This window comes from Nicotiana sylvestris, chromosome 7 (genome assembly GCF_000393655.2).
Source record: "Nicotiana sylvestris chromosome 7, ASM39365v2, whole genome shotgun sequence".
Classification (NCBI taxonomy): Eukaryota; Viridiplantae; Streptophyta; class Magnoliopsida; order Solanales; family Solanaceae; genus Nicotiana; species Nicotiana sylvestris.
In genome coordinates this window covers 7032847-7059437 of record NC_091063.1, presented here as the reverse complement: position 1 = coordinate 7059437, position 26591 = coordinate 7032847, and positions in this window count along the sequence as shown.

The window sequence follows — 26591 nt, the reverse complement described above, 5'->3', positions numbered from 1 at the left end:
GTGTGAGAGTGGTCCTTTATGAAGTTTTGGAGTTCTAGGATGAGTAGTGGAGTGTTGTTTGGGGTATGGCAGGTGTTGCATTGGGTCTTTGGTGGAATAGTATGGGGAGCGGGATGATTCTGTTTCTTTGGTATGTTTTGAGATGGTGTAGGGTTTTGAGTATTGGGAAAGGTGATATCTGAGGTGCTGAGGGAAAATGACAGGGTTGCGAGATTCTGAACCTGATCGAGCTATTCCTGGAATTTCAGCAATTTTTGTTCAAGTTGGGATACATTTTCCTTAGGAACCTGAGTACCATGGCCATTGGTGGCCTTTACCCGCTTAGTTGAATTCTCCTTTCTGACGTTGTTCAAATCTTTCATTTTGCCTTTCTTCTTGTTTTTGACAGGACTAAGAGGGGGAGTGAGTGGAGGACCCCTGGATCTCGTGGAATAGGATGATGTTGCCAGAATGCACGAACTAACCTTTGGGGGAGTGAATAATAAAGAAAGAAACAAAGAATAAAACAAAAAGGTAATCAAGTTAGTGAGGATCATAAAAAGTATTGCAGTCTTTAAACACATAAAGCGGGAATGTAAAATGCGCCCTAATTTGGGGACCTCTTTATGCCTGAGGTGGGCCTAGCGACAAATTGTTTTGGAGAACTTAGAATGCTAAATGCCTTATTTTATTGATAAAAAATAAGACGAATCCCAAATCGATATACTAAATAAACAGGAAATGAAAAATCACTAATGACCATTGGCCTTATTACATTTTATAAAGCAAAAAGATAAACTCCTATCTATTTGGTCCCAGAAGGACCTTCCCCAAATTCGGCATCCTTGGATCCGTCGAATAGCTTCCCCAGCTCGCGGAGTCCCAACAACAGGTATGCTCTGGCTAGGTGTCCGCCTTCTGTCCCTTCAGTATTTTGGCAATCTTCGACCATTTCGAGAAACCTTCTCTCTAATTCCACTATCTCGCTCTAAGTATCCTAGTCTTTTGTAGGCGCTGACAACCATATCCTTCCACTCCTCAATCAGCTTCTGGTTGGACTCTTGTATCTCACGGTGTTCGCTTTAGTATTCCCGGATCCTTTTGTGCAGTTGGTTGTGCGCCTCGTCCCTTTCATCTATAATCATGTGGCCTCGAGCAAACCCTGGCTGGCCCAGACCATCATGATTGTCTTCCAACCAACCGGAGTAGAAAGGAGCATAACCAGCATGATACCTATCTGGTTCCATGGTTTCTCTCCCTATTATGATCTTGCAGTGCATATATGCCGAGCTTGGCACTTGTAAGGACTATCATCATTCTGGAAGTCAGCCCGGAAATGACTCATCTTGTCGACCCTAGGTATAACCTGCTTCCTACCAGCTTGCCTTATAACTCATAGAGGGACGTAAGGATATGTTCCTCTCAGATCGATCAGTATCAGGAAAGGTGTATCTTGGGATCAGGCGATGAACTCCTCGGTCGGAAACCACTCGAACATCCATTGGACATGTTCTTTAATTAGATTATCAAATAGCTCCACCCATCCTTTGGCATCTTCTGGATGAGCGAACATATTGGGTATGTAATTCATTCGCTTTGGATGATGGAAAACGATGTGATCATCCCAGTCCCTTTGCTGAATCTCTTGTCGGTATTCGCCCTTTTGGAGATGTTCCATGAGCCAGAGTTGAAGTAATAAATTGCAGCCTTCAAAGTGTTTTGCTCCTCGTTGAGACTTCTCCAAGGCTCGATATATGTCGACAATGATCATGGGCATGATGCTGAATGACTGCCCACCAATCTCTTCTATTAGGGTCTTAGTTACCATAGCCAGCCTGGTATGGATTCTTGCTTTCTTCATCGGAAGCATGATCAGCCCCAAGAAACAAAACATGAAGACGAGAACCCTTCGATGGATGTTCCCCAAGGATGTGATGGCAAATTCGTCAGGGTAGGTACGATAGGATTTGCTGTGACCGAACCTTTCATACAAATAGTCAAAAGGGATGTAGGATTCCTTCAGACATGTCAATTTTGGATTCTTCTTCAAACCCATCATTTTGTGGAAACCCCTGCCTTTGTGGTTCTCAAGCATCAAAAGACCCGGAGTTTCCCACACTAGACCGGCCAATCCTCCTATCTCCTCTAGCAAAGGTGTCATTTCAATGTCCCCAAAACGGAATACAACCCTTTCACAATCCCAAAATAGTGTGGCAGCTTCTATGATCTTGTTGTTAGGTTGGATCTCCAGAAGGGATGGTAGATTTCTCAGATATTTTTGGACGAGAGTTTGATCACTAGAGTGAAGATATTTCCACCATCTTAGCAGTCTTGGGTAGATGTTGGTGACCATGCCGAATCTAGGTACTTTGTGCCTCATACTTCTGCAAGACAAATAAGGTTAGGCCCTTACCCCCACCAGACTCGACTATTTAATATCAACAATTAGCATGAAGCATTTATTCTCCAAATAAATGCACAGAATGTGATGATGTCCGTTTGGGTTTAGGGAAACCAAGTGGACTTTGGACAAGGCTATCTTAAAGGATCATTATGTGGACAACATAACTGGCCCAGCTAGGTTTGACCATGATGCATGCACAATTTGAACAGAGTAAGGTTTCTATGGGGTTTTAGACTAGTACCCTTAAGCGGATAACTCAAAGGGGAAGGCACGAAACCGTCGACTGCACCGTTGATCAACTGGTTTTACCACAAATATGCCTTTCCGAATTTAGTGGTAATAATATAGGAAGAGCACAACCACTCATTATAAGCGTTGCTATGGTATTTGTTTGGCACGAGTGGAGTATGATGTTGAGCATGATTATGCAATAATTAAAATATGTTGGCACGTATTTGCACGTTAAGAAAACGGTAAATACAACAGTTTCATAATTTAATGCGGTAATAAAGGAAAGAAACAAAGAAGATAAGTCAGTTTTGCAGTTGAAAAGGAAATTAAATGCTTAAAGGAATTAAACAAGTAATTGCACATAAGGAGGTACAAATTCACAAGAACAATCTGAAGTGGTAAAAGCCTAAGATCACCAGCAGAGTCGCCATGTTGTCGCGCCCCTTTTTTCCCTTTTCGCATCGGAAAATCGGTTTTATGATATTTTGGGTATGGGACAACTCATTTCTTTCGGGAACTGGGTTTGCATTTGAAGAGTCGCCACATAATGATTTAAGGTGCATTTGGACACCTATAAGGTTCACGTCTAAGTTTGTTTGCTAACCAGAGATAGGGTAAGGGCTTGAAATTATCCCAAGCGGAAGGTGTTAGGCACCCCTCAGGACCCACTAGTGTGGTTCCCGGCCAGACAGTTTTATAAATTTTGTACAATTAGCAAGCCCTTATGTGTCTAAGTTCAGAGGGAGATCAAGGGTCCCAAGGCAAGGCTCACACAAGAGGGGCAGAACCTAGGTTCTAAGAGTATAGTGGAAGTGCAGAAACAAAGATTTGTTTAAAACTGGGTTGAGAATAGTAAGGGGTAAGGGTGATTTGAAAACAGTAGTAGTAAAACATAGAATCAGTAGTTGCACAAGGGGTCATGGGTTTTGGGAATACATTGCATGAAACATGTGACCCAGGAAGGGTCAGGTTTAGACATGCACAACAATAGATGATGCTGGCATGCCCACAAACCAGCCAGAGAACACAAACACAAAGAGGGGATGTGGGGTTTGAGATTCATACACATATGAGAGCATTAATTTAAAAGGGAAAGGGAACACATTTCAACATGCTAGTAATGTAACTTGATTGTAGAAACATAAGCAGAAGTAGACAAACATGAGAGAAGTTGGAACAATTACAGAAACATGTTGTTGTTGACGCTTGAAAATTAACTAGGACATACCAGTAAAGAGGTAAAGTGCAGAAAGGAAAAGTAAGGAAATTTTCACAGCCTAGCCTTGGCTTTTAGCCGGCTAGACAAAGCAGTAACACAAGTAGTAATAGAGAAAAAAGAGAGTTTTGAGTGAAGTGTGTGTTTTGAACTCAGATGGTTTGTGTGTTTTAAAGAAAAAGGGGGTGGGTATTTATAGTTTTGAAAATAGGTGAAGAATAAGGTAATAAGTAAAGTCTTAACACAAATATGGAAACAATCACAAGCCAGAATCAATTACCATAAATGATTCCCTTTAATTAAGGAATCACTGTTTAACGGGTAGCACGAGGTCTAACTAAGGAAAGAAAATCAGTTTGGGGACAGATTGATTATTGCCATAAAAGGGGTAGTAAAAGCATGATGCAAACAATCAAGTCTAAGTACAAAAATATACTTATTTTGGGAAAGGATTCAGTAAGGTAAAATATCATAGTAAAGGAAAGGAATCGATTAACTTTAAACAGATGAGTAGAAATTAGGGATCGCAAGAAAACTTTCTTGCAATCAGTCTCAACATTAAGGGAATCAGAATCAAGCAAGAAAGAAACATGGTTCTGCACTTCGTCACATAAATAGAATGAACAGCAGTGTCAAACATGCAAGGCCAAACACATTGTCAAGGAAACAACATACAAAAGTAGCATAAATAAGCATAGGATTCAGTAGTGCACAGAGTCAAATAGTCAGGGGTTACACATATTAGCCAAAGTGAAGAAGATAGTAAGGTCTCACAGTAACAGGTGAGAAAACCCTTTGAGAAGTTAGGGTTTCAAGAATAGTCGAGCTAAAAAGATAGTGAAACTCAGAATCAGATAAGTCACATAAAAGAAAAGAGAGTCGGAAACAAGGAGCCTTTAATCGAGTCAAGTATACATTCAAACAAGCAGTCTCAGACCAAAAGACCTATGGTTTTCCATAATAATCGAGTTTAAAAGATGGTAAAACTCAGAATCAAATAAGTCAAATAAGAATGAAGAACTTAATCGAACAAGTACCCATTTAAACATGCAGTTTCAGAACTCGGATGAGACAAAAAAGGAACTAGGGTTTTAACATGCTGACTCAAGTAGAAGGAAAGCATAATAAGTAGTTTGAACATGGTAAAATCATAAAACAACATCAAGAATCAGAGAAGAGATTTTTAAAACAGAGGTTAAGAGAAACCCTAATCGGAGAAAATGAAAGGCCATTTTGAAAGGAAAGTTGAAGAACCTTCGAGAAAACATTTAAGAAATTCATAGCAAGCACAGATCTAAAGTAGATATGAAAGAAAGTTGAAAGATCTTAAAGATTAGGGTTCCAGAAAATCCAGAAAAGGTGAGAAAGACCTTGAAAGTTTCCGATCTAACCAGGAAAGTCAAGGATCTGTCTTGAAAGGCCATGAATGGCCGGAGAAAGTTCGTGGATGGCTGGAGAAAAGCCATGAACAAAAGTAGAGCAAGGACTGGGCCAGATTCCCTCGAGTTCTGGCCATGAAACCACATAAGCAAACACCCAGGAGCCATAGGAAGCTGCTACATATCTCAAATGACCATGAGAGGCCATAGATTAGGCAGGGTTGAGGTGGATTAGGGTGGGGTTAGATGGCGGCGGCTAGGGTTCGTGTTAGGTTTCATAGAGAATTGAGAAGGAAAGGGATTCAAGGGCAGTGTTTGGTGAAGAATGAGGTAGGGTAAGGGGTCGTTTAAGGTTAAAAAATGAAATGGAGGATGATGGCCGTTGATCTAAATGATCAACGGCTAGGATTAAAGGGGTTAGGTGGGGAATCCGGGTTGGGTCATTTAAATTGGGTTAGAGGTCGGGTTTAAAATGGAATTGGGTTTAAATTGGGTGCAGATTTAAGCTATAATTGAAATGCAATTGGGCTTTTAAATAGCCATTTTTCCCTTTTAAAATTATAAAAATAGTAAATTAATTTTTGGAAATAAATTTAAAGCACTAAAATAATTTATAACATATAATTAACAATTTAAAAATAGAGGACTTAATTTTATGAGTATAAAATACAATTGAATCTTAAAAAGGGCTAATATTGCAATTACTGCAATTTAGCTTAAAATACTAAATAAATTTGTAAAAATATGCAAAAATTACCTTAGCTATATTTTAGCATAAATATAAGCAAATGAATTACTAAAATAATAATTTTGGAAATAATTATGGATTGTTTATGGATAAAAGGGGGAAATAAATTGATTTAAAAACCTTTAAAAATTATGAAAAATAATAAAACATTTGGCTATGCTTACATATATATATATATATATATATATATATATATATATATATATATATATATGCTTTTTTGAAGTATTTTGAATATTGAAAAATATATATAGGAAAAATTGGGTATCAACAATTAGACTTAGTGTCTCGCCTTGGGGTGCGTCAGTGTTATTTGTTAAGAAGAAGGACGGATCGATGAGGATGTGTATAGATTACCGGCAGTTGAACAAGGTTACAATCAAGAAGAAGTATCCATTGCCGAGGATTGATGATTTGTTTGATCAGTTTCAGTGTGCCAAGGTATTTTCGAAGATTGACTTGAGATCTGGCTACCATCAGTTGAGGATTAGGGCATCCGATGTCCCTAAGACAGCTTTCCGCACTCGATATGGGCATTATGAGTTCTTGGTGATGTCATTTGGGTTGACAAATGCCCCATAAGCTTTTATGGACTTGATGAACTGAGGACCTTACTTGGATTCGTTCGTGATAGTCTTCATTGATGATATTTTGATCTATTCCCGCAGCCGGGAGGAACATGAGCAGCATCTGAGAGTGGTCCTTCAGACTTTGAGAGATAGTCAGTTGTATGCGAAGTTTTTGAAGTGTGAGTTCTGGTTGAGTTCAGTTGCATTCTTGGGTCATGTTGTATCAGCAGAGGGTATTCAGGTAAATCCAAAGAAGATAGAGGCAGTCAAGAACTGGCCTAGACCAGCATTAGCTACAAAGATCCGGAGTTTCTTGGATTTGGTAGGCTATTATCGTCGGTTTGTGGAGGGGTTTTCATCTATTGCAACCTCGATGACCAGGTTGACCCAGAAGGGTGCCCAGTTCAGGTGGTCGGACGAGTGTGAGGCGAGCTTTCAGAAGCTCAAGATATCTTTGACTACGGCACCACTGTTGGTTTTGCCCACAGGTTCATGGCCATATACAGTTTATTATGATGCATCTCGTATTGGACTTGGTGCGGTGTTGATGCAGGATGGCAAGGTTATTGCATATGCTTCATGTTAGTTGAAGATCCATGAGAAGAATTATCTAGTCCATGATTTGGAGTTAGCAACAATTGTTCACGCGTTGAAGATTTGGAGGCATTATCTATATGGCTTGTTATGTGAGGTGTTCACGGATCACAAGAGTCTGCAGTACTTGTTCAAGCAGAAGGAGCTAAATTTTAGGCAGAGAAGGTGGTTGGAGCTGTTAAAAGACTATGATATCACCATCTTATATCATCCGGGAAAGGCCAATGTGGTGGCCGATGCTTTAAGTAGGAAGTCAGCCAGTATGGGCAGTCTTGCGTATATTCCGGTCGGTGAGAGACCACTTGCTTTGGATGTTCAGGCTTTGGCCAATCAGTTCATGAGGTTGGATGTTTCTATGCCCAGCCGTGTATTAGCTTGCACAGTCACTCGTTCTTCTTTATTGGAGCGTATCTGCGATCGACAATATGATGATCCTTATTTGTGTGTCCTTAAAGACACGGTGCAGCACGGAGGTGCCAAGCAGGTTACATTAGGAGATGATAGAGTTTTGAGGCTGCAGGGTCGAGTTTGTGTTCCTAATGTGGATGGGCTCTGGGAGTTGATTTTAAAGGAGGCCCATAGTTCTCGGTACTCTACTCACCTGGGCGCCGCTAATATGTATCAGGATTTGCGACAACATTATTGTTGGAGGAGAATGAAGAAGGATATTGTTGCATATGTGGCTCGGTGTTTGAATTTTTAGCAGGTTAAGTACGGGCATCAGAGGTCTGGTGGTTTGTTCTAGAAGATTGAGATTCCTGAGAGGAAGTGGGAGCGTATCACTATGGACTTTATTGTTGGACTCCCACGGACTCAGAGGAAGTTCGATGCAGTGTGGGTTATTGTTGATAGGCTGACCAAGTCAGCATATTTCATTCCGGTAGCAGTCTCATATTCTTCCGAGAGGTTAGCTGAGATCTATATCCGGAAGATTGTTCGTCTTCATGGTATGCCCGTGTCTATCATTTCGGACCGAGGTACGCAGTTTACCTTACATTTATGGAGAGCAGTTCAGCGGGAGTTGGGCACACGGGTTGAGTTGAGCATAGCATTTCATCCTCAGATGGACGGGCAGTCCGAGCGCACTATTTAGATTTTGGAGGATATGCTCCGAGCTTGTGTCATTGACTTTGGAGGTTCATGGGATCAGTTTTTGCCTCTAGCAGAGTTTGCCTACAACAACAGCTACAAGTCGAGTATCCAGATGGCTCCTTATGAGGCTTTATATGGTAGGCAGTGTCGGTCGTCAGTTGGATGGTTTGAGCCGGGAGAGGCTCGGTTGTTGGGTATGGATCTAGTATATGATGCCTTGTACAAGGTCAGGATCATTCAGGATAGGCTTCATACAGCTCAATCTAGGCAAAAGAGTTATGCCGACCATAAGGTTCGTGATTTGGCATTCATGGTCGGTGAGCGGGTGTTGCTTCGGGTGTCGCCTATGAAGGGCGTGATGAGATTTGGGAAGAGGGCAAGCTTAGCCCTAGGTTCATTAGCCCGTTTGAGATTGTTGATCGAGTGGGAGAGATGGCTTACAGACTTGCATTGCCGTCGAGCTTATCAGCCGTGCATCCAGTGTTTCATGTGTCCATGCTTCAGAAGTATCACGGCGATCCATCCCACGTGTTAGATTTCAGCACTGTCCAGTTGGACAAGGACTTGTCCTATGAGGAGGAGCCGGTAGCTATTCTAGACCGGCAGGTTTGTTAGTTGATATCGAATGTTTCCCTTCTATTCGTGTTCGGTGGAGAGGTCAGCCTGCTGAGGCATCGACCAGGGAGTTCGAGTCCGATATACGGAGCCGTTATCCCCATCCTTTCCCCGACTCAGATACTTCTTTCTTATGTCTGTTTGAGGACGAACATTTGTTTTAGAGTTGGAGGATGTGATGACCCGAAAGGTCATCACTTGTTTTAGAAACAAATCCTATGTTCCGGGCCTTAAAACCTCCTTTTTACCTCACATCGATTTGCGTGCATGGTCCAGACGTATATCCGTAAAGCTTTTATGTGAAAATATGAGAAATAGAAATTTCTAGAGTTAAAATTTGATTATGGTTGACTTTGGTCAACATTTTGAGAAAACGGACCCAGATCTGTGTTCCGACGATCCCGGGAGGTCCGCAATAAAATATGGGACTTGGGCATAAGCTCGAAATTGAATTCCGAGGTCCCAAGCCTTAGAAATCAATTTTTGAAAGAAAATATTTTGCTGAATTATTTATGAAATAAAGAAAAGAATTAATGTTTGAAACCATTGGTATCGGGCCCGTATTTTGGTTCTAGAGCCTGGTACAAACTTGTTAAAGTATTTAAATGGTAACTGTGAAATTTGGTGAAAATGGAGTTTATTTGATGTGATTTGGGTCTCCAGTTGAAGAGTTATGAACTTTAAGTGTTCTTGATGAAAATGATGAGTTTTGAGGTTTAATTCATAGTGTTACATGTTATTTTCATGATTTGATTGCATGAGTAAGTCTGTATGATGTTTTTGGGTTAGTGTACATGTTTGGTTTGGAGCCCCGAGGGCTCGAGTGAGTTTTGAATAGGCCTCAGAGTGAAATTTGAACTTGGGAAGTTGCAGGTTTTTAGCTGGTATGTTGCAAGTCTGCAGGGCAAATATGAGATCACAAATGCGAATAACCCATCGCAAATGTGAGAGAAGGCCTGGGCAGGGCTGATCGCAAATGCGATCATTTCTTCGTAAGTGCGAAGAGGCCCAAAAATCCCACTTGGTCGCAATTGCGACATCTCCGACCTGCAAATTCATGACTTATCCGAAAATCTTTCATTTTTCAACCCCTTTCAAAACATAAACTCTCTTGGGCGGTTTTTCAAAGACAAGTACTCTTCCAAATCGATTGTAAGTCATTTCTAACTTGTTTTTATCAATCTTTAACATCTTTTCTCATGATTTCAACTCAAAATCAAAGGTTTTCATGGGGAAAATTGGGTGTTTTGGGTAGAACCTAGGTTTTTCAAATTTTGGGGATTTGGACCTCGATTTGAGGTACGATTTCAAAACAAATTGTATATTTGGGTTCGTGAGGGAATGGGTAATCGGGTTTTGGTTCGAACCTCGGGTTTTGACCATGAGGGCCTGGGAGCGATTTTTGAAATCATGTTAAAAGATATTAATGATTGAAGGAAATGAGTTAAAATTAACTTACAATCTATTTGGAAGAAAAGTTGTTCTTGAAAAATCGCCCAAAGGAGTTTGTGTTTTGAAAAAATGTAAAAAAATGGGTTTAAAATCGTCTAAGTATAAAGTTGCAGGTCGCAGGTATGAGAAATGTGAACAGGGGTTCGCAACTGCGAACCCCGACCTCTGCTAAATCTTGGGAATTGCGAAACAGGGTTCGCATTTGCGAACCCTTTAGGAAAGCTGGACCTTCGCATTTGCGAACACAATATCGCATTTGCGAAACCTGCAGGCCTGATCATACCAGCAAAAATTTTGCAATTTTCTAAGTTCCAAAAGCACCCCGTAGCCTATCCGAAACTCACCCGAGCCCTCGGGGCTCCAAACCAAATATACACACAACCTCAAAAATATCCCATGGACTTATTCATGTAATAAAATCACCAAAATAACCTCAATAACAACAAATTAAACCTTAAAATCATAGAATTTTCTCAAACTTCTTAAAACATCAACTTTAGCAATTTAGGTCCGAATCACGTCAAATGACATCCATCTTCACCAAATTTTACAGAAATATCTTAAATCACATATAAGACCTGTACCGGGCACCGGAACTAAAATACGGGCCCGATACCATCATGTTCTAATCAAATTTCATTTCAAATTTCTTTAAACAATTTCAGAAAATAATTTTCTTTGAAAATTTATTTCTCGGGCTTGGGACCTCGGAATTTGATTCCGGGCATATGACCAACGGACCCTCCAGGACTGTCAAATCACGGGTTCGGGTCCGTTTACCCAAAATATTGACCGAAGTCAAATTAGCTCATTTTACAGTCAAAATTTATCATTTTTCACAGATTTTCACATCTAGGCTTTCCGGCTACGCGCCCGGACTGCAGGCAAATTGAGGTGATGCTAAAAGAGGTTTTTAAGGCCTCAAAACACAGAATTTCATTTTAAAACAAGTGATGAGCCTAAAAGGGTCATCACATGTACACTCCTGCTTTTATTTTCTGTTGAATATGATTTAACTGCACAAGTTTATTTGGTAGTATGGTTCTAGCCTCGTCACTACTTCGCCGAGGTTAGGCTAGACACTTACCAACACATGGGGTCGGTTATGTTGATACTACACTCTGCACTGTGTGCAGATTCCGGTGTAGCAGCTTTTAGACCTTAGCTTGGGGTTGCTGCCTTCAGTCCATTCGGAGATCCAAGGTAGTCCTGCAGGCGTCCGCAGGACCTGACGTCTTCCTCTATCCTTTCATCCTGTTTCATTTATGTATTTCAGAAATAGTGTCGTATTTATTTTTCGGACCTTGTTTGTAGTATTCCTAGACCGCCTGTGAAGTTGTGCCACCAGTTCTGGGTAGTCTTTATTTAAGAAATTGTATTGAAAATATTTAAATGGTTTTATTTGTCTCTTCCGCTTATTTAAATTCCATTGTTTATAAACTGATGGTTCATAATTATTAAAGGATTGAAAATGGAAAAAAGTAAATTGTTCAAACGGTTGACTTGCCTAGCTTTCACTAGTAAGCACCATCACGACTTCCGAGGATGGAAAATTCGGGTCGTGACAATATTATATATTTGAAAAAACATCTTCTATCTCAAGAGAATTGATACGAACGATGAATGCATCAAATAACTTACACTAACAGTTTGTATATATGATAGTTTATAAGTTCTAGCTTGATAAATGACGAGTATTGATATTATGCATAAAAGATACCAACTAAATGGTTTAATAAGTAAATAGAAGTACTATACCATGAAGATAAGAATCCAAGTTTATTATTACTGAACAATGTAGATACCTGCATATCTATATATATCGTGAAAGGGTAGTCGCAGGCACATAAATAAAACAAGGCGGACATAATAACTTTTCAATATAAGACAGAATAATATGGTTTCAGCCTTCAAAATTTAAGAAAACAATATAAAATTACCTTCTAATTCTTCTTTATATGAGCACGCCCGCGAAGAGAACCATGAATGCTTCTCTACAAATAACACCCCGACTGGTCGTTTTGAGCTTTTGCACTTCGATCGCCAGCTCTCGAGCATGACTAGCCCTGTTTGATGTATTATGACTTATGTAATCAGAATGAATTTGGAAGAGCAGTTCTCAGTTTGAATCTTAAAATTTGAAAGGTTTGACCAAGTTTTGACTTGTTAGTATATGATCTCGGATTGAAATTTTTATGATTTGGTTAGATCCGTTAGGTGATTTGGGACTTAGGAGCATGATCAGAATGTATTTTAGAGGTCCGTGGAAGGATTAGGCTTGAATTGGCAAAATTGGAATTTTGGCGTTTTTCAGTTGATAGGTGAGATTTTGATATAGGGGTCGGAATGGGATTCCGAAAGTTGGAGTAGGTCCGTTGTGTCATTTGTGATTTGTGTGCAAAATTTTAGGTCATTCGGACGAGGTTTGATAGACGTTTTGATCAAAAGAGAAATTTGGAAGTTTTCGAAATTCTTAGGCTTGAATTCGATGATGATTTGGTGTTTTGATGTTGTTTTGAGCATCCCGAAGGTTGTAACAAATTTGAATAATGTTATGGGATATGTTGGCATATTTGGTTGAGGTCCCGAGGGTCTCGGGTGAGTTTCGGGTGGTTAAACGGATCAAGTTCATGTTTGAAAAGTTGCAGATTTTCTGGTTTCAGTTGCAGGCATTTTTGTTCTTCGCGATAACATATGAGTGTTCGCGATCGCGATGAAGGAAATAACTGGTTAGAATATTTAAGTTCAAAATCGATGGTTTAAGTCCAATATCACAAAAACCATTAGAGAGCTCGGGAGAAGGTGAAATTTGAGGAGATTTTCAGTGAAGCAATTGGGGTAAGTATTCTTCACTCATATTTGGTTTAATTCCATGATTTAGTCTTGAATTTCATCATTTAATTCGAGAAATTAGAGTGGAAATTGGGAAAAAAATGGAGGAAAAGTTTGAGAATTTCTTTTGGGAATTTGAGGGGCCATTTGAGGTCCGATTTTGATGTTCTTGGTATGTACAACCTCGTGAGAGTGTAAGGATTCTATTGATGTGATTTTTATCGGATTTTGAGACATGGGCTCGGGGGTCGGGTTTGACCAATTTCGAGAATTTTGATGTAAATTGGTTATTTTCGAGTGGGCTGTATTCCTTTAGCATATTTTGATGGTATGAATCTGTTTTTGGTTAGATTTGGAGCATCCAAAGGCCGAGTCGAAAGGCCAAGGCATCACGAACTAGAAATTGAACCGGATTGAGGTAAGTAATGATTGTAAATGTTTGTCCTAAGTGTATGAAACCCCGGATTTTACATTGTTGTGCTACTTTGAGGTGACGCACATGCTAGATGATGAGCGTGGGGTCGTGCACCATTGGGGATTGTGACTTAGTCTGTCCCATATGATTGTTAAACCATGTATTTGATTGAAAACTATTTGATATCATTGTGTTTTGGAAAGTATGATCATGTTTTAGGCTGAATGCATATTTGGGCCTCGTGCCAACTGTTTTGGACCCTTAGGGGATTAATACTACTATTCCTCACTGTTTTGGCTTCATATTTGTACTCAGTCATGCTGTATTCTACTATTTTCATAACTCAGGCATATTTACTCTTTTTGATACTTTAAATGATATTTTGGGCTGAGCATCATGCTTTACTGTTTCCCGAGTGCCATGAGAGATTTCTAACTAAGTGAGGTCGAGGACCTGTGTTGTGAGGATATTATGAGATCGGGTTGTGCGCCGCAGCAGTGTGGTACTGATTTATGATTATGAGGCCGAGGGCCTGATTTGTTACGCACGAGGTGACTTGATATGAGGCCGAGAGCCTATTTGATTATGCCACGAGGTGGCTTGATATTGCGCTTGGGCTATAAGGAGCCCCTCCCGGAGTCTGGACACCCCCAGTGAGCGCGGGTACCTAGTGTGAGTGATATGATGTTGCCCGAGGGCCTGTTGTTGTTTCATGTTGTTGCCCGAGGGTCTGTTCTTGATCCATGTTTGCCCGAGGGGCGGTTCTTGATTCATGTTATGCCTGAGGGGCTGATTACGAGTGATTGTGAGGTAGCTCGAGGGGCCGGTTCTATTTATATTATGCCCGAAGGGCGGTTTATGGTACATGTTTTGCCCGATGGGCTGTTTACGTTTTCTATCATTTATACTCACTATTTTATCACTCATTTGAAACCATTGAAAGTTGATTTAAAAAGATTTTTACTGAAACTAAGCTTGATTTACGAGGTAAATGATTTGTGTACTACTTTGGAAATGATCTACATTTGTTGTAGTGTTATGACGTGGTTTACGTATTTTCTTACTGCTCAGCTTTCATTTACTTTTATTACTTATTGAATTGGCGTACTCACATTACTCCTGGCACCTTGTGTGCTGATTTAGGCATTTTTGAATCTGGTAATTGGTGTTGATTGCTCAGTGGCAGACTAATCGGAGTTAGCGAGGTAGCTGCCCTACATTCGCAACACTATTTTTCTCCCTCTTGTCTTCCTTAGACTGTATTTAGTATATTTTTAGACTCTTTATTGTATTCAGACCTTAGTAGATGCTCGTGACTTGTGACACCCCGATGTCGGGCTTGTGTATTTATTCCGCACTGTTCATTTAGACTTACATTATGAGATATCTGATCAATTAAAGGCTTAAAATTGATTGTTATTGATTAAACGGTTAATTCAAAAATTATGTCGGCTGACCTAGTTTCACGATAGATGCCATCACGACCGGGTCGGTTTTAGGGTCATGACATCAACAATTTATGTCTAACGAACAACACAAAGAACTAGATTAAATAGCTTAAAAAATATAATGGTTAGGGCCTATTCTTGCAAACATAAATCAAGTTGTACTACTGCAGATACTTAGACATCTTCTATCAGATGTACTAACATGATCATACCAGGAATAATACAAGAATAAATTTTCACCTCAAAGACATAATAATGAACTAGACATGCAATCCAAAACCTCATTATAACTAGAAAGGGAGAACTTACTTTGGCAGAGGATGGTACAAGACAACAAAGTGTGATGTCTTAAAAAATATCCCTATATTTGTGAATTCTCATTCACCCATTGTGAAGGAAATTATTAGTAACTAAATTGCACTCATGAGAAGCAATTTATATGTATATTAATTTGATTTTACATCAAAAGAGTCTGCCTTCAACAAACTTTAAGAAACATACCTATATTGTGAATCCAATTACCAAATAAAATTTTTATTCTTTCAGAAGAACAAATTCACCAAACTATATCTCAAATTTTACCAACTTCTCATTTTTGCATCAACATTATGCATCAAATTATAGTAGGAAAAGTCTGGATTGAAACTTTCTTATATAGATTTTGGAGAAAAGTGAAAAATATTGAGACCAATGAGACCTACCAGCAAAGAACAGAGTAAGCTAAAACTACAAAGAAACAACAAAAGAGCAATAGATTTTGATTAGTAAAGAAACCCTAATCCATGACCAATGAAACATATATTACTATAATTGGCATCTGAATCTAAATAAGGGCGACCCTCTTCTACACTCACTACAAATACAAAATCAAAGTTTACCCAATTCAGCTTTGCATTTCACGACCAAAAGGGTCATGAACCAAAAGGAAGAGAGATAAAGAGAGAGAGAGAGAGATTTATAGAGTAGAGAGAATTACCTAGTGATGGTGATAAAGACAAGTTGAGCGCCGACGACATGGGAGAGAGAGGGGCGAGGCATATGCTCTATCTTGCGGCTTGTTGTGGGTGAATGTGTTTCCATGCAGTACATCGAGAGAGTATTTTACAAGAAAAAAATGTGAGAGAGAATGAAATGAGTATAATAGGCTTTTAATTTAGTAACCTTTACTGACTATTACTTTGAATAGCTGGTAAAAAGTTATGATTTCTTGGCAATTGTTCAATTGTCGCTAATGTTTGTGCATAGAGAATTATTATATCGACAATTGGCTAATTGCCACTAAAAGCCTTTTTTTTTTGTAGTGACATTTTTCATAATAATTTTTAAATTGCTTTTTATTCTATGTCTACTGCCTGGTATGTGTTGGAGATAATTGTACATGGCACTTCAAGTCTACCAGCATAAACGAATCAACATTGTTCAAGGTTCGAAAATTCAACAGCTTGCAGACATTCTCTTTGATGGACAATACATACATACAACGCAAACTTACTACCATGGTATTTGGCAGCATTGTGATGCCAAAATATGCAGATCCTGAGATAATATACATACCAAAAGACATACAAACTGTCATGTCGTCGGATCATGGTGTGAACTTAATATACATGCAAGCTTGAAGAGCAACAGAAAAGGCTTTGAAATTTTTGAGAGGTCATCCTGTTGATTCCTACAGTCGTTTGCCAAGTTATTTGTATATTCTGGAGAAGACTTATCTGGGGACGGTAGTTAAATTGAAGAAGACTGAAGATGACTATTTCTTGTACGCATTTGTTGTGCTTAGTACGTCCATCAAGGGTTGGGAATATTGTAATCTAGTTGTAGTAGTTGATGGCACCTTTTTGAAGTCGGCATATAAGGGAATAATGTTAACAGCTAGCACAATGGATGCAACAGGTATTGTAGATTCATTGAAGAAATATTGTTGTAAAGTTATTTTCAGTATGTATTTTTTATACTATCAAGTTTTACTACAGAAATTAATTTTCTTTTTGCCACATGTGTGATAGGTAGAATATTACCACTGACATACTCTGTTGTTGATTCAGAAAATGACACAGCATGGAATTGGTTTTTCGAGCAATTCAAACATGCGTATGGTGAAAAAACAAATATGCGTGTTGTTTCATACCGGAATGAGAGTATCTTGAAGGCAACATCTACTATTTATACCTGCATGCCATATTATCCTTGTATGTGGCATATTTGGACAAATGTAAGGTCAAAGTATCACGACCCGGATTTTTCACCATCGGGTGTCGTGATGACGCCTACTATCGGAGCTAAGCAAGCCAAATATATAAAACATTTTTCCTGCTTTCTTCCAAACAATATAATAAACGAGACAAAACTTAAGCGGAAGACTTTAAATCTAAAGCAATTGAGAACCAAAAGTGCGAAAGTTTAAACCAAAATGCTACCCAGAGTCTAGTGTCACTAGCTCACGGACTACTACAGAATACTACAATCAATGTCTGAAAGGAAAATACATCATGTTTGTCTGATACAAGATAAACAAACGAAAAACATGGAAAAGGGACTTCGACCTGCGAACGCCAGCTAGGATACCTCGAGAGTCCCTGGACTGAAGATAGCTCCCAGAAGTCCTACTGCTGCGGTCCGTAAACTGCTCCCTGATCTGTGCACAAAAATGCACAGAGTGTAGCATCAGCACAACTGACCCCATGTGCTGGTAAGTGCCTGGCCTAACCCCGACGAAGTAGTGACGAGGCTAGACAGTACCTACCATAATTAACCTGTACAGATATATATACAACAAGTGCAAGAAAACAATAACAAGATAATACAAAGTAAAACTGGGAGGGGACATGCTATCAGGGAGTAACAGATAAAAAATGAAATATCGAAAATAAACAGAAGAAACTCCGGTTTCCATGATATATATATATATATATATATATATACACATAGTGGACGGCGTGCCACACGATCCCATAATATCATATATAAGTGGACGGCGTGCCACAAGATCCCATAGTATAGTATATAAGTGGACGGCGTGCCACACGATCCCAATTCATATCATATATAAGTGGATGGCGTGCCACACGATCCCATAGTATAGTATATAAGTGGATGGCGTGCCACACGATCCCAATTCATATCATATATAAGTGGACGACGTGCCACACAATCCCATAGTATAGTATATAAGTGGACGGCGTGCCACACGATCCCATAATATCATATATAAGTGGACGGCCTGCCACACGATCCCATAATATAGTTCATAATATCTGACTTCATATAGTAGACCCCTTCAGGGGAGAATAACAACTCAATACCTTTAACCCGGTAAGGGTACAACTAACAGCCCAAAATATCCCGACAAGGGAGAATATATATATCAGTATACACATCCCGGCAAGGGAGTATTCACAACACATTCTCCTTTTAAATCATTCTTCCTCAACCGTTCACATTATATGAAACTTTCAAATAAACAAGGAGCTTGTGTCACATTATTCGAATTAAAAGCAATCAAGACTCACGGTCATGCTAGACTCCAGTGCATAGATAACCGTCACCATGCCTATACACCGTACTCCACATTAGCAAGTAGCAAATATCATCCTAATCCTATTCCCTCAAGCCAAAGTTAGAACAAACACTTACCTCGAATGCTCCAAACTCAACTCACGCTTCTAGTATAGCTTTACCTCTTGATTCCACCACCAATCCGCTCGAATCTAGTCATAAGTTACTTAATCACATTAATAATTACTAAATGAATCATCCCCAATGCATGAAAATAGATTTTTCAAGGTTTTTCCCAAAAAGGTCAAAAATACCCCCGGACCCACGTGGTCGAAACTCGAGGTTCGGACCAAAACCCGGTTACCCATTCCCCCATGAATCCAAATATATGATTTGTTTTTAAATCGGACCCCAAATTGAGGTCCAACTTCTCAATTTGTAGAAAACCTAGGTTCTACCCAAAACACCCAATTTTCCCCATGAAAATCTTTGATTTGAAGTTGAAATTATGTTAAAAGATGTTAAGGAATAAAGAAATTAAGTTAGAAATCACTTACCAATCGTTTTGGAGAAGAAAAGTTGTTTGGAAAATCGCCTCTTAGGTTTTGGGTTTTTGAAAAGTGAAAAATGACTGAGATTTTCCGAACTTGTATACCTTTCTGAGGACCTGGCGCGGACCGCACAAAAATGTGTTGCGGCCGCGCCGAGTGGGAGAAAAATTGGGGCTTCTCTGAACCCTTCCAGCGAGGACCGTACTGTTTTGGTGCGCGGCCGTGCTGGTTAACCTGAAACCCTAGCCCTCAGACTCAGCCACGCGGACCGCACAAAATGCATCGCAGCCGCACGGCTCCAGCGCGGACCGCGCGGAAATGACCGCGACCGCGCTGGTGTCTGCAACACCTGAACCTGCATTTTCTTAAGTCCAAGACCTCCCGAGCCCCATTCAAAACTCACCCGAGCCCTCGGGGCTCCAAACCAAACATGCACACAACCTTAAAAACATCTTACGGACTTACTCGTGCGATGAAATTGCCAAAATAACATCATATACATAGGATCAAGCCTCAAACACATGATTTTCTTTCTTCAACTTTCATAACTCAAATTCTCTATTTTAAGTCCGAAACACGTCATATGACGTCCGTTTTTAGCCAAACTTTACAGATTGTGCTTAATACATATTTAAGACTTGTACCGGGCGTCAGAACCAAAATACGAGCGCGATACTTATATTTTCTAACTCCTTTTAATTTCAAATTTTCATATCAAATTTCAGAAAATAATTTCTTTCAAAAATTCATTTCTCGGGCTTGGGACCTCGGAATTTGATTCCGGGCACACGCCCAAGTCCCATATTTTCCTACGGACCCTCCGGGACCGTCAAATCACAGGTCCGGGTCCGTTTACCTAAAATATTGACCGAAGTCAACGTTATGCATATTAATACCAAAATTCATCAAATTTTTCGCAAAATCCACATATTCTAACATAAAAACTTTTCGGCTACGCTCCCGAACTGCGCATGCAAATCGAGGCGACTAAAAGCGAGGTTTTCAAGGCCTCGGAAGCATGGAACAAGGAAGAATTACGGTGATGACCTCTTGGGTCGTCACACAAAGTTCAAGAAGGGTCATCTAAAGTTAAGTGAATTATACTTTGCCACGGCACCATTATACACAATTGAATTTAATGAAAGAATGTCAAAGATTAAAGAGATCGACACGCATGTTAAAGCATACCTATATGATATCGGCTATCATAGATGGTCTCGGGTACATGATATGGTGAACAGAAAGTGGACGATGACATCAAACATTGCAGAGTTATTGAATGCGGTAACAAAAGATATAAGAGAGTTGCTCATAGTAGAACTATTAGAGTACATGAGGATTCTTCTTGAAAGTTGGAATAATGAAAAGTTATTGAAAGCAAAGAGTACATTCACATACCTTGGGGAAAAAATACAACAAAGAGTTGGAGGACAACAGGACATTATCGCAGAAGATAAGAGTAAGTTATATCCAGTAACATCAGATCAATGATTCCATCAAACTAAATATATACTGTTAATTGTAGATAAATTATTGTTTAGTTGTACTTATTTTGTACATGTTGATGACAACTTGTTGTGTGTTTGTAATGAAATTGTCGGTGAGGGATTCCATATAATACATCCATACAGTGATAGATGGTATGAAGCGATTTATTGTTTGCCTTCAAAATAAGAGATGTAGTTATGGACAGTTCCAGCTTGATGAACTTCCTTATCCACATGCTTTGGTGGATTTGAGGCACATGAGCGAGTTTTAAGAAAACTATTGTTCTCCTTATTACATGAAGGAGAGTCTTTTGAAGACTTATGAAATATCAGTAGACTCGCTGCCTAATGAAAGCAAATGTAATGTGTCACAACATATAGCTGAAAAAGTTGTAAAGCCACCTATTAGGAAAAGACAGCCATGTAGACCTCAAAAATAAAGATACAAGCCATATGATGAAGTAAAAGCAAAGAAGTACAAGGTTTCATATGAAAACTGCGGACTAGAAGGGCATAACAAACGATCTTGTAGAATGCTCCCAAAAGGAAATAAAAATTGATAAAGTCACTACAATTTTTTGATAGATTGTGTGGAGGTATTCTGGAGAATTATAGTTGAGTTATAATTGTGTTGATAAATTGAATAAAGACTGTCTTCTATAATGAAATATTTTCAACTCTTAATGCAATTGGTTTGTAGTTATTTTGTTCAACTACATTTCTTTAGCCAATAGCCTTAGGGTGGATTCATCACAGCAACAGTAAGAGAATGAGAATGACATTCTCAGTTTCACAAACTCAATTGTAAGATCAGCAGGTGTTGCAACACTCTTAGACAGACTAATCAGATGAGGAACATCTGCAAATCTGAACCCTAGGGACATCAATATCTCCCCAGCCCACTGCCTTAATACATAATGACACCTCATAATTGTAGTTACGTTGTAAAGAAATTATATGCTAAAAATAATGAAACAAAAGGTAACAACACAAAATAAATTAGTAGAATCAAGTACTAACAACTTTGAACCAAAAAAGGTTGTCCCTAGTGTTTTCGATTCTAAGTAGTAGTTTTCTTGACAAAATAATAAAACAAAAGGTAAAACAATTGTAGCACAGATCTGCTACAATTAAGTTTCTACTGACTTGTTCTTAGTTAACAACTTGTCTACAACTTTACTACAAACCCGCTACAACTAAACAATTTAACTACAATTTTTCTACAGAAAAGGACAACTAATTCTTCTTCTTCTTCCGGAATTGTATTCTCTCGTTCACAGCTGGTGCACCTTTTCTTCTCGCTAATCTGTCAGTCACCTCACTCTCACTAATTGCACCAATCCCTTGCTTTTTCCTAGCATAATCCCAAAGTAGCGCTCCATAGCGTCTACGATGTTGATCAATATCAGAAAGGTCTTCCTTTGCAATCGCTAGCTCTCCAATGCTAACATATTCAACAAATGTCGCAACGTATACACCACAATCACTGCAAAAAAATTAGGAAAAAAGATTTAGCATTCAGTGTAAAATAATATCTGTTAAATAAATAGAAGAAAATGCAGTTTTTTCAGACAATGATCCCTCTTTTTGCTGGGGTATCTCACCGACCAACCACTGAATGTCAAGAGAGTCAGTAACACCTTTTTCAATGTATGCCTTTATGTTCTTTTAGTTGATGTCTGGACGCTTGCCATAGAATGGGATCATAACAGCAAACTTGTTGACAACAGATTCAACAAGGTTGTGATTGCATGAAGAGACCATAGAGTTATAAACATATAGAACCCTATCGGTAATGTCAAACACAACCAACAACTAATGAAATTTTTTCACAATGTTTATGGGCATAGTAACAGAATCAACTTGATCCCATGCAACATTTGCAAGTAGTCTGTACCCCAATATGTATTTTGATACGATGTCCTGGGGTTTGACAACAACAAGTTTCTTATCGGCAGGAGCATTAATGCATCTTTGATAAATTTGTTCAATTCTAGTCTTAAACATACAGTCAGTGGTTACAAACCATATTTTATTTTGAGGATCATACTTTCCTCTCTTCCTCAAATAGTATAAAATAACATCAATGTGCTGCAAAAAATAAAGTTCATTATTTCTCAATGCTTCATACAATTTAACTACAATTTTAAACAAAAAACTATAATATTCTCAAATAATAGAAAACTACAGCTAATCATTAAATTCTGTCAGGGTATGTGTTTACTGTATCGTTGAGGACTTGTCTGGGATATGCCAAAGTATAAACCCACTCTTCTTTATCAACTTTCTCCACTCTAAGATCATGTCACGGCTTAAGCTGGTTATCTTTTATAGAATAAGGTGCCTTTCTCTTATTTAAACACATAGCAATTACAATAAGTATTTAGATTCAACTGGAAATCCAAATATTGAATGCACTCGAAATATGAAAAATTGTATAAACTAACCTCTTTGAAACCGCATCGGTACCAAAGTATAATCACTTATTGAATTCTTCCAACAAGCCAGAATCAACATCGTCACTAATAAACCCGGTAAATGGATGCTTGATGAGGAAAATTGGAGGTCCAACAGAAGTGCTCCCCCCCAAAACTGTAAAAAGAGAGAAAGGGGGATCTGGCATGCTTTTCAGGCTGCCTTGTTCTTCCTTGATGCACAGGGGTTGTTTCATATTCGATAAGCTCGGTGAACTTAACAATCTGGAAGAAGTTCTCTGGCAGCTCAAAATCATCAAGTGTTACTTCCCTTTTTTAAGATCTGTAGTCGTCTGAATCACCTAAATTAATGTAGTCAGCTGGTTCACTTCAAAATTTAAAACAAAAGAATAAGAAGACATGTTGCATCAATTGTTTATGGAAAATTGAAATAAATTGTCAAAACCTGTTTTTTTCTACAATTATAAAGTAACATATAATACAACTGAAATGTTCACAACAATCGTCTCCTTGTTGTATAACATTTTCTTGTTGAATGGGAGATTGAATTTTTGTAATCTCATTCTCCTCATTTAAATGCTCTCCTGGAATGCCAAGATTAACTTCCTGTTTTGGAGAGTCCACATGCATAGTTTCCTTCTTTGTTGCAATAAATGTATACAACTTAATTAAATTGTAGATAATTTGTAGTAAATATTAATATCAATGTAGATAATTTGTTGAAATATTGTCCTGCATCTGATATGCAAAATGTATTGTGAAATATGATGATAACATGAACTAAATCATACATGCATTTTCTTTATCAACTGTCCCTTCAAAATGGAAAGACAAATCAACACCTACAGGAACATTCTCCTCGATTTGTATGTCATTCATGTATCTTGTATCTAAGAAAATTATTTGAATATAATGTAGAGTAGTTGTTGTTAATTTAGGCTATATGTAGATATAATATAGAGATAATGTAGATACCTATTTTACTACTACTGCCCAATACTAGTTTAGCACTACTACCTGGAATGTGTTGATTGTTCTTTTCTTTGTAATGCTCATCATTTTTCGTAGAACTACCAGTAAACTACAAGCATAATTTGTTAGGCTATATACTTTATGGATGATAATAGAAACTTAGACATGGTAAAAATTATTGTCTAAAATGACTATATTTCGAATGAAACCTTAGCATCAATGTTATCCTCTTGACTGTTTATCGCCTGTAAAATAGCCTTAATTGAATCATTTAGTAACAGTCGAATGCTACCTAGTTCTTTAAAACCACTTTCTTGAAAGTTCCAAGGCCTGAACCCACCTACATATTAAAATAGAAAAAGTTAACGAAATAATTTGCATAACATAAATTAAAGAAATCATTTAGGATTATATATAGATGTTACCTTATCAACATCTTTTCTTAATTTTTTATTTGTTTCATAGTATCTTTCTTGTCATCTTTTCTAATTGGCTGCTTATGTCCGGATGGAGATGGAGCATCTATCGAATGCTCGGACTTTGTTTCATCTTCTACAAGGATGTGTTCAACTTTAACTCGCAAATTTATTATTGAAAGCTCTTCTAGTGCTTCAATTATGTTGGTGAATTGAGGGGGGGAAATGTGAAAGACCTAGTCAAAATATGTATTAATTCTGTAGATTATTTTGTATTAAATTGTGTGCACATAAGTGAAAAACATTTACCTTGATCCATGATTGTTTATTCATTCTATCTTCCAATGCAAATAACCATATCTTGTCCTTACTAGCTGTCCAGTTAAGTATGTGGGGATCGAATTAGCAACCCTTGTAGCTATATCTGTATTGACTGTAGAGAAACACTCATACAACCATATTTGCATAGCTAGTGCAAAACCTCGAATGAGATAAAAATACACAAAAGGGTTGAGCTTGTGCCTAACAGACTCGAGCAAACGTGTATAAAATTGGATACCCCATGCGTAGTTCGCATACTGCCCCGAGTCCACCAAGTAGAACCTAAAATGGTCTATCAAACCTAAATTATCTTTATCTGAAGGACAGAGAAAGAATTCTATGAGATAGAGAATACACAGCTTGAATGCATCCTCATCGTTCACCCAACTACGGCTGGTTACAATTTATTTCAAGTATGACCTCTCTACTTTTTCCTTGTTCAGAAAATAGCTCCTTGTTATTTTACTATCATACTGAGACGACCCGACCAGTCGTCTCATGAGTTACTGCTCCGTTTTTTCCATTTCTTCTTCTTATTGCTTTGTTTATCGATTCTATGTGTAATCGGGTTGGTTGGCTCGGGTTCGGAAAGGTTTTGGTAAGGTTTGAGACACTTAGTCTCTTTTGAGAAAGCTTAAGTTGGAAAAGTCAATTGGATGTTGACATATATGTTAAAAGGCTCGGATGTGAGTTCTGATTGTTCAGATAGCTTCGGGAGGTTATTTGAGACTTAGGAGCGTGATAGGAATGTGATTTGGAGGTCCGGAGTAGATTTAGGCTTGAATTGGCGAAATTGGAATATTGACATTTTCGGTTGATAGGTGAGATTTTGATATAGGGGTCAGAATGGAATTCCAGAAGTTACAGTAGCTCTATTGTGTCATTTGGGATGTGTGTGCAAAATTTCAGGTCATTCAGACGCGGTTTGGTAGACTTTTTGATCAAAAGCGTAATTCAGAAGAATTTGGAATCTTAGGCTTGATTTCGATGTGATTCGGTTGGTTTGATATTGTTTGAGGTGTTTTGAAAATTGGTACAAGTTTGAGTAGTGGTATATGATGTGTTTGTACTTTTAGTTGAGGTCCCGGGGGCCTCGGGGTGATTTCGGATGGTTGGCGAAAAGTTTGGAAGTTAGTTTTGGCAGCTGAAGATGTTATATTGCTGTCATAACCGCACCTGCGGTTAGGGGACCGCAGGTGTGGCCTCGCAGAAGTGAGTTTGGAGCCGCAGATATGGCCAAAGGCATAGTTGAGTGAAACCGCAGATGCGGTATGTGAACCGCACCTACGTTACCGCAGATGCGGAGGTAGGGTCGCAGGTGCGGAAGGTAACTTAAGTGATGACCGCAGAAGCGGTGCTCGTACTGCAGAAGCGGTTGCGCAGGAGCGTTGAATTGGTCGCATGTGCGAAATGCCTGGGCCAAAAAGTATAAAAGGATTCCTTCGCGATTTTAGAGTTGTTCTTCACCATTTCAAGTCGGTTTTGGAGCTTTTTGGGAGATTTTGAAGAGGGAATCAAGGGATATCGTCTGGAGGTAAGATTTTTGAGTCTAATAATCGATCCTATGGCATTATTTCATTGATTTGGCCTAAGATTAATGGAAATTAAGGGTTATAGATTGGGAAACCAGGGTTTGGTATTGGAGACCTTGACTTGAGGATTTGAGGGGCCATTTGTGGTCGGATTTTGAGACTTCTGATATGTATGAACTCCTGGGGAGATAGGGAATCTATTGATGTAAATTTTATCGAATTTCGAGACGTGGGTCGGGCGGTCGGGTTTTGGTTAATTTTGGGATTTATGTTGTAAATTGATTATTTTCGCATGGGCTTCGTTCCCTTAGTATATTTTGACGTCGTGATTCTGATTTTGGATAGATTCGACGCGACTTGAGGTCGATTCGAGGGGCAAAAGCGTCGCGGGCTAGATTTTGGACC